Raw genomic sequence first — 9003 nt, 5'->3', positions numbered from 1 at the left:
GTCCTCCTCTGCTGGACTCTGAATTTCTCCCAGTCTTCAGGTGTGCCGCTTTTTCTGGCTAATTTGTATGTTTCTTACAACTTACAACTCAAGCATGCTACAACTTACTTTCTCAATATTCATTATTTTTTTCTTCTTTTTTTGCATTTGCATAATTTTTTGCACACAGCTTGTTTGTCTGTCTTTCTGTGCTGTTTTCAATTGATTCCATTTTGTTTCTTGTACTTGCTGTGAATGCCCACAAGAAAATGAATTTTAGTGTAGTTTACAGTGACATATGCAGTATGTACTTTGATAATAAATTTACTTTGAACTTTGATATTGGGAATATATTAGACCTGCTAATATGCATCTAAAGCAAAAGTTCCTAGTCCTATTTTGTGATCACTGAAATTTCACCTGGAAATAGTCGCAAAAATGATCTTTATCAACAACATTTTAAACACATTTGGACATGTATGTTGATAGGAAATGTTAGAGGGATAAGGGCCAAATGCAGGCAGATGAGACTAGCTTAGGGGAGCATCTAGGTGAGCATGGAGCAGTTGAGCCAAATAATCTGCTTCTGTGCCATATGTCTGTCTGTAAAATCTGAATTTAAATTACGCTGTGCTGCAAAAACAGTGGAGTGCAAAATCCAATTTCCAGGCAGATGTATTCCTAGGATATCTGTAAGTTTTTAATGGCTGCCATCCACATCTGGGCATTAATACATCTGCAGACATCTCTCCTTGAGCATTACTTAAATCCTCAGTTTAGTGTTTTACAGGCGGAGTACTTTGATTTTTATTTTGTTAAGGTTCTAGTCATTTCAGATTAAGTTGTAGATATTGGAAAACTGTTTGCATGATAGCAAGGATGAAAGCTCCCTACATTTACTGTCAGCAAGGCTGTTTAATATTATGTGTTCGGGCTAATGGTTAATTCAGTTCTGATGTGACCCATGCCTGCAGCAAAAAAAAACCTCTGGTTAGACCACACTTGGAGTATTGTGTTCTGTTCTGGTCACCTCATTAGAAGAAGAAGGTGGAAGGTTTAGAGAAGGTGCAGCGGAGATTTACCAGGATGCTGTCTGGATTAAAGAACATGCCTTATGAGGAAACGCTGAGTGAACAGGGACTTTTTAGTGTGAAAGACGACCAGAGGCAAATTAATAGAGGTGTATAAAATTATGAGAGGCATGGGTAGAGTGGACAGCCAGCATCATTTTCCCAAAGCAGCAATGGCCAATAGCAGAGGACATTCACTGAAGGTGAGTGGAGGTAAGTGTAGGGGTAGAGGTAGGTTTTCTACACAGAGAGGTAAGTGCTTGGAATGCACTGCTGAGGGTGGTGGTAGATACTGTTACAATAGGGACATTTAAAAGAATCAGGCACATGATTGAAAAAAATGGAGGGCTATGGGCTGTGTAGGAGGGAAGAGTTACATTGATCATGGAGTAGGTTAAAAGATTAGAACAACATGATGGTCTGTAGGGCCCATACTGGGCTGTACTGTTTTATGTTCTATGATACTGATGGCTGTAGTTTAGTGGGCTCGTTCACTAATAGTTTTTCTACCAAGGCCATCTTTTAAAATAAAAGTTGACCCCAGTGATGGTGTTAACCAATAGTCTCTCCTTTATAAAGAAGAACCTCAATGTCTTCGGGTTGGTATCCTTCCAATCTGATCAAAGATAAGTCATAGCAAATGCTGTGAGATGTTGACAGATACATCTCACAGTGATTTTTAACTGCACACCCAATTGCTTTCTGCCATGGGGGTGGGATTAAAATCACCCAGCACTCTAGAAATATCAGCAACAAAGTCACGAACATTTCACTTGGTGTTGAAGTAAATTTCTTTTTAAAGGACATGGTAAGGAAGATGGTGCCAAGGATTGGCACCTCTAAATATTGGGTCTGAGAACAGAAGTTGTAGTGACCCTATCAATAGAATTCTAGTAGTTGTCCAATGGTAGTGATGTCTCAAATTTGTGGTTGGTATTTCATTCCTATTTTCAATGATTGTTGAATGTTGATTCTTCTCATTTGGCAAAATATCTAAAAATTACTCATTGGCTGTCAGCCAGGCCACTAGAAGGAGGGCTTTAGGTAACATATCCCTTAAGGAAAAGAAATCCAGCAAGACCAATCCTGCCTTTGCAGCAGCACAGTGTGGGTGGGCTGATGCCATTGCTGATTGTTCCAGAAATGTCTACAGGCATTACCACCTGCACTGAGGGAAGAAGAATTTAGGAGTTTACCTTAGCAGGATCCAAAGTGGTGAAAGACTGATAAAAAGTACAATTATGAATTATGCCCAAAATAGTTGGTCATAAAAAGGAAAATGAAAAATTTTCATTCAAAAGCAGCTAATTTGTCATGAGAAACAGTCATAACAGAATAATTTATTATCTGGAAAAGTCTCGTCTTTCACCAACTGATCCATGGTTTAGATAGGGAGACATATACAATTCAGTGAAAAAAGTGTAGGTTGACAGCACGTATGTCACTAAATTGATTGTAATTAGTCATAAAACATATCATTCCGATTATGTTCAAAGTTCAAAAGTACATTTATTATCAAAGTATATATCGTCAAATTGCTAGTCAGAATCAGAATCTGGTCTCTTATCTTTAACTTATATATATTGAGATTTGTTGTTTTTTGGCAGCATTACGGGGAAAAGACATAAAATTACCATAAATTGCAAAATAAATAAATAGTTTAAAAAAGGAATAATGAAGTAGTGTTCATGAGTTTATGAACCGTTCAGAAATCTGATGGCAGAGGGGAAGAAGTTGTACTAAATCGTTGAATGTGGGTGTTCAGGCTCCTGTATCTCCTCCCGGAGAAGAGGGCACGTCATTTTAGTTATATTTCTCCAGTTGACTTAAAAGTAGTTAATGTTGCATACTCGTGCCATCTTTATTATATGCTAGAACTATTGAAAGCAGATTGCTTTCAAAGAATGATCTTATTGGGGACTTAGTTTCATAGAGTCAGGGAAGGAATACATGTATGCAAGAGATTGTGAAGTCTTACAGATTTTAAGGTAGTTATTGAAGAGTGAAATCTATTTCTCTTGAAATGAATAGCTTGTTATGAAACTTGGCTGTGATACACCATATGTTTGCGTTTTTGCAAAGTAATTTGAAAGACACTTCCTTTAACATTTTTATGAAATAGAAGTTGTCAGTTTTATACACTAGAATTTATATTAGAATATTATCATAGATTTTAGCTGAAATGTCTTTTTACTCCTTTAAGTAAACTGCTGCAGATATTTTCTTATTTGGAAGAAATAGTCTGCCACGCTTTAAGTAAATACCTTGAAGTCATTTAGAAAGAGCAGACTGTGTGGGTTATGAATGACTCTGGCTGATATACTTGAACAGTAGGTGGCAAACAAGCTTCGTCAATAAATCAGAAAGAATCAGCTAGTGAAAAGAGGTCCATTCATAACTGTGGCTCAGAAATACAACCCACCTACACTCAACTCCCCCACTCCAGAGCCCACACCATGCCAAATAAACACTTAATTTTCTTAGAAGGAATAAGAAAATTCAAGAGCAGAATATTAAGAATGAAAAGTTGTTGCTCCCAATTTTATCCGAGAAGTGTTTTAATGTTTATTTCTTAGCAGTGGCATTCATGCATTCTATAACTTAGAGTTGCTAGTTAAGTATTGCAAATGAAGGTTGTTCCCTTTGATTGCTATATAAATCCATTATTCCCTCCTCTACAGCCTCTGCTGAATCACCTGATCTCACCTCATGAAAGGGGAGCCTCCAGAAGGGTAGACCCCTGTAGCTATCTTTGATGCCTATCCAGAAATTTGACAAAGATAATAACACCCACAATATTGAATGCTGCCCAACAGGTCAATACCAACATTTATGCTTTATGCCAAAGGTGCTTGGAATTGGCAGAAGATGAGAATAGTTGCAGCCGCAATGGATTCCATTCTAAAATGGCCCATTGACAGCTGCTGTCCAGGGAATCACTGGAAAGGTGAGAAAAGTAACTGAAGGCTGCCTGTGTCTGTAGAACTGTACACTGAAAAGAAATGAGAGGGTGGCGGTTAGTGTGGGGTGGTGGTGGGGGAGAAACAAAATAAAAGTGCAAAAATAAATTAAACTAGTATTTTTTTTGCTACTTGCTCTGACTGCCCACTCATCCACATTAATTGAATGTAATCAGCGCTAAATCTGAGTTGATTTCAGAAGAATCACAGCTAAGAACAGGGTATCTCATGTGGGGAACCTGTTTGAAACCTACTGAATACTGAATTGCTCAGACAGAGTGGATGTGGTGAGAATGTTTCCTATGGGGCAGAGTCTCAGAACAGAAGGACATCCCTTTAGAACAGAGATTAGGAAAAAATTCTGTAGCCGGAGGGTAGTGCATCTGTGGAACATATTGTCACAGTCGGCTATGGAGGCCAAGTCATTGGCTATATTCAGAGTGGAGCTTGACAGGCTCTTGATTAGTCAGGGCATGAAATGTTATAGTGAAAAGGCAGGAGAATGGGGTTGAGGGAGAAACTAATTTAGCCATGATCTAGTGGTGGAGCAGACCCGATGGACTGAATAGCCTAATTCTGTTCCCATATCTCATGGTTTTATGTGGATCAAATTGAAGCAAAATTAAGAAGTAGTGAACTTTCTGACTGACGTTTGGTCTGGCATCATCTAGTAAGAATAATTAACTTGTTATGATTGCTATAATAATTAACATAGCCTTGTATAGAAGGCTTCCTATTGGGCATGGAAGACAAGATTCTATTGCTGTACTACATAAAACCTCACTTTTCAAATGGCATCTTTGAAGACTTTTATTGGGTGGCAAAGACATTGGATTCCAGTTAATTGGGCCATCTGTTAATTGGGACAGTCACTTATTTGGGACAATTCCTAAAGGACAAAAGCTAATCATGAAAATTGCCAGGATTCCCTTTGGTTATTTAGGACTCGATGCCACTTAATTGAGACTGCTGCCAAACAGTTACTAACTAGTGTCAGATGCCTGCACTTGTGTGGCCGTTAGACACTATACCGTGCATAGAACGAACAGTTTTTAAATGGCATCAGTTACATGTGCTTATGTTCACAAAGCAGTAATTTTTGTCACTGATAGTTGACGAGAAATAAGCAGTAAAACAATTCAGAACTGTTTTGCTCATTGTGGTTTCAATCATTCAGTCGTGGAGATGACAGAGAAGTCCAGGAGTGAAAATGAAACAATTTTATTACTTCAACAAGTTAGGAACTACAAAGAATTTGAAGGTACCAATGATCATCTTGAATGCACAGAGTCTGTGCATTTACAGTCAATCAAAAGGACGTGGCAGCTTATAAGTACGCTGGATGAATTCCTCCATTGATAACAAATAGGAATTGATACACAGTTTTATAGTACTGTTGCAGTATTAATATGGCTCTAATTTATTCTGTATTTCATTTAAATACATAACTTGTTACTCAGTTAAAGGGTACTTTGTCTTTTTTAACCCTTTTTAATTACTTCCATGGAACTTCACCTAATTAGGTCAGCTGCATAATTCAGTCAAAATGTCTGGTCCCAATTAACTGAAATCCACTGTAGTTATTAAAGTTGTCAATAAAGGCAGATGATCTTATTATTGATCTACATCCCACTTTTTGTTGTCTTTCAAACTGCCTGGTGCTTGTAGAAAGTATGCTGCTTGTGACCTCTCAAATGTTAGTCACCATTGGAAAGCAGAACTCATGCAATATGAACTCACACATTGGGGAAAGGGCTGCCTTCCATAATTGTGCTGAGCGAGGATTTCAGTGGAATCAGTCAGATGTCTGGATGGGGAAACACAAAGCGAGGCTGGCATTCCCCTCTGTGGTAGGTGAGGTGAAGCTAACATTTGAGGTAGATGAACCGAAGATAATTGACGCAGAATTATTACGTGTGCTTTTCTCTCTACAGAGACGTGGCTGAGTACTTCCAGAATTTTCTGCTTTATTTTGATTCCTAGCATCTGTAGAATGTTGCTTTTGTGTGTTCACCTGCTGTAACCTGCTTCCCCCCTACACTTCATATGCAACTAGTGACTGAGGTAGAAGACCATGAATTCCAAGGGTCCTAGTGGAATTTTTTTTCTTTCAGCCAATGTTATAACTGTATCTGTACATTTCCCAGAGCACTTCAGCAGCCGATGCATTCTGTTCCTAACTGCATAGAAGGCCCAGAAGCCTGCCAAAGCCTTCATAGGATCTTGATTTCTTATCCTTAAGCTGTCTCTGTCCCTTGAAGGTGTCTTTTCGAATGTAACAGTAAATGGGCTTTCCTCCTTTGCTCTGACGTCTTTGTTCATTTCACAGTGATCCTGGAGGTAGATAGCTTGATGCTGAGGTATACATTAAAGGTCATGTGCTGTAGTGCTTCGTCTTCATAAAAACTCAACTCGGTAAAAGAAAATCCTTCATAGAGGGGATGGTTGAGGGGTAGAATCAATCCAGTTGATAGCTGTTGGGTTGAATCTGTAATTTACAACAGTCAAGGTGTTAAAAATACAACTCAGAAAATGTCACCAATGAAAGGAACATAGTCAGCCATGGTAAGATCAGGATTATAATATAAGGAATCATTATGATATTTGGGATCATGACCATACAATTAAAATTGGATAATCTGCAGTCCCATTGTTTGGAAACCTTGAGAAATCAGCATCTTGCTCACTGGGTTCTATTTCCTGAGCTTCCTTTAAATTCATCAGTCCCATTTCTCACACTCGTCAGGACCATTGGCCAAAGTTCCCTTTAAATTACCAAACGCTGTTAACTATGCTCTCCTTAAACTTGTTGGACCCTATTCCCTGTCTTCCCTTTAAACACACCAGAGTCCCTTTTCCTATGCTCTCTCTAAATTTTGTTGCACCTTGTTTCCCACACTTCCTTTAAACTTTCTGGGGCCCCATTTTCAGCTCCGATTATACCATGTTTACTGGAAAATATATTATTCTACTCTATGATATCTAAAAATAATTAAAGTAGTGTTAGTTTAGTAAGAGGAGTAGTATCCATTTCTCTGGGAAATGTGGCAGTCTGGCACCACCAAAGTCCTGATTGTGTGGGATTATCAGAGTTCCATGCCCTATAAATTTTGGACTTGCTACTGAATTCAAGTAACATTTTAATGCCATGAATAAAGGCATCTTTATCTAAAGTGAAAGGGAAATTTGGAAGATCGGCATCCATAGGCTGGCCTTGTGCAACACAACTTTGAGAAAATGGATTATGACTAGACTTGCCCTGTAGATAAGAAAAGTAAGTGACATGAAAAAGTTACCAAAGAAAGGAAAACACCTTTTAAAATGTAATAATGTTAGAGCAAGGTGGAAATTGTTTATTCAACTATACTGTTAGTTTCCACTGTCTCATATGTATTGCTGTAATTTTATGTCTCTGTAATTTTGAGCTGGTCACTTTGAATAAACCTCTATAAAAAGGCAAATGAGTTGTATTGATTCTAATTGGTGAAGGTTGGTTTCTCCAGCAAGGTGAAAGATTTAACTCACAACATGCTGGAGGACCTCAGCAGGTGGGGCAGCATCCATGGAGACGATCAGTCAACGTTTCAGGCCAGAACCCTTCATCAGGACTGAAGAGAGAAGGGGCAGAGGGCCTTTAAAGAAGTTGGGGGGAGGGTGGGAAGGAGAAAGCTGGTAGGTTCCAGGTGAAAAACCAGTAAGGGGAAAGATAAAGGGGTGGGGGAGGGGAGGCAGGGAGGTGATAGGCAGGAAAGGTGAAGAAAGAATAGGGGAAAACACAATGGGTAGTAGAAGGAGGCAGAACCATGAGGGAGGTGACAGGCAGCTGGGGGAGGGGGGCAGAGTGACATAGGGATAGGGGAAGGGAGGGGGAGGGAATTACTGGAAGTTAGGGAATTACTGGAAGTTGGAGAATTCTATGTTCATACCAAGGGGCTGGAGACTACCTAGACAGTATATGAGGTGTTGCTCTTCCAACCTGAGTTTAGCCTCATCACGGCAGTAGAGGAGGCCATGTATGGACATATCTGAATGGGAGTGGGAAGCAGAGTTGAAGTGGGTGGCAACTGGGAGATCCTGTCTGTTGTGGCGGATGGAGAGGAGGTGCTCGATGAAGCAGTCCCCCAATCTGCGTCAGGTTTCACCGATGTAGAGGAGTCCGCACCGGGACCACCGGATGCAATAGATGACCCCAACAGATTCACAAGTGAAGTGTTGCCTCACCTGGAAGGACTGTTTGGGGCCCTGAATGGTGGCAAGAGAGGAGGTGTAGGGACAGGTGCAGCACTTATGCTTACAGGGATAAGTGCCGGGTGGGAGATCCGTGGGGAGGGACGTGTGGATCAGGGTGTCACAGGGGGACCGATCCCTGCAGAAGGCGGAGAGGGGTGGAGAGGGAAAGATGTGCTTAGTGGTGGGGTCCTAGATAGAAAACATAGAAAATAGATGCAGGAGTAGGCCATTCGGCCCTTCGAGCCTGCACTGCCATTTATTATGATCATGGCTGATCATCCAACTCAGAACCCTGCACCAGCCTTCCCTCCATACCCTCTGATCCCCCTAGCCACAAGGGCCATATCTAACTCCCTCTTAAATATAGCCAATGAACTGGCCTCAACTGTTTCCTGTGGCAGACAATTCCACAGATTCACCACTCTCTGTGTGAAGAAGTTTTTCCTCATCTCAGTCCTAAAAGGCTTCCCCTTTATCCTCAAACTGTGACCCCTCGTTCTGGACTTCCCCAACATCGGGAACAATCTTCCTGCATCTAGCCTGTCCAATCCCTTTAGGATTTTATACGTTTCAATCAGATCCCCCCCTCAATCTTCTAAATTCCAACGAGTACAAGCCTAGTTCATCCAGTCTTTCTTCATATGAAAGTCCTGCCATCCCAGGAATCAATCTGGTTAATCTTCTTTGTACTCCCTCTATGGCAAGAATGTCTTTCCTCAGATTAGGGGACCAAAACTGCACACAATACTCCAGGTGTGGTCTCA

This window comes from Mobula birostris, chromosome 12 (assembly GCF_030028105.1).
Source record: "Mobula birostris isolate sMobBir1 chromosome 12, sMobBir1.hap1, whole genome shotgun sequence".
Taxonomy (NCBI): Eukaryota; Metazoa; Chordata; class Chondrichthyes; order Myliobatiformes; family Myliobatidae; genus Mobula; species Mobula birostris.
Note: the sequence above shows the minus strand (reverse complement) of the source record.